The sequence below is a fragment of the Echinops telfairi genome, unplaced genomic scaffold (assembly GCF_000313985.2).
Source record: "Echinops telfairi isolate 266 unplaced genomic scaffold, ASM31398v2 ScPeMD7_7458;HRSCAF=8496, whole genome shotgun sequence".
NCBI lineage: Eukaryota > Metazoa > Chordata > Mammalia > Afrosoricida > Tenrecidae > Echinops > Echinops telfairi.
In genome coordinates, this window is record NW_022111358.1 from 45,563,021 (window position 1) to 45,564,009 (window position 989).

The following is a 989-nucleotide window of genomic DNA, read 5'->3' on the forward strand; positions in this document are numbered from 1 at the left end:
ACATAGCGACCCTCTAGGACAGGGTGGAACTGCCCCTGTGGGGTTCTGAGACTGTCCCTCTCCCCTGTAACAAACAGCATCAAAATTATAGATACAGATGTTGACTGTGCACTTACACACCCCACTGTACACTTCTTGCTCCACACAAATTCCCAGACCTGGCGCCAGTAAAATTTTATTGACGAAAAGAAGTGACGGTCGGATTTTGATGAGCTGGTTTTCCGGAATGACCGCATGGATGTTGATGACCAAGCATCTGTGTGCTGTGGTCAGGGGCTGTGCAGATGGTTCCGGCTCAGAGGGACCCCGTGCACCACAGGGCGCAGCACCGCTCGCTGAGGGATCCGTTCACCTCACTTGAGTTGGGATGGCCCAATGACTAGAGGGTACTAACTAGAATGTAGCGGCGGGGCCAGTGGTCAGGGCTACTGAAGGTCCTGTACTTCTCAGAAGTCATTGCCCCAAATACCTCCAGTGCCCCTGTTGTCAGCCATGGGTATATATACACTGATCCTCCCAGAAAAAAAGTGCTGCTCAGGATCACAAGGGCACCGCTCACCTGTGCCAAAATCCATAGCAATCCAAGCCCCAAGGCGCCCCGGGCAAGGATTTTGGTTCGATGCCCGGTGTTTCTGGAAGAAGATCTGAAGGCCAAGCATCCTGTGGTTTTTGTTTCTCGGAGCAAACCACACAGTTGGAGATGACTCTGCCTGTCACCCCAGTCTTTGACAAATGTCCCTGAAAGTCTCCATTGGGTCAGACACAGGGCTCACTGTGGGGGCAAGGGTGTTAATGAACAGCAGGAGGTGGACTGGTCTGGGAACAGAAGGCTGGGGGTGCAAGGCATCAGGCTGAGAAGCAAAGGGGTGTTTCTGGAACAGGAATCTGGAAGTCGAGGCAGGGAGTTGATCGGAGACATGTATCTGCTTAAGAATCCACGCCTGAGGCTCGTGGGCCTGAAGCAGCCCAGGATGAGGATGCTGGAGCAA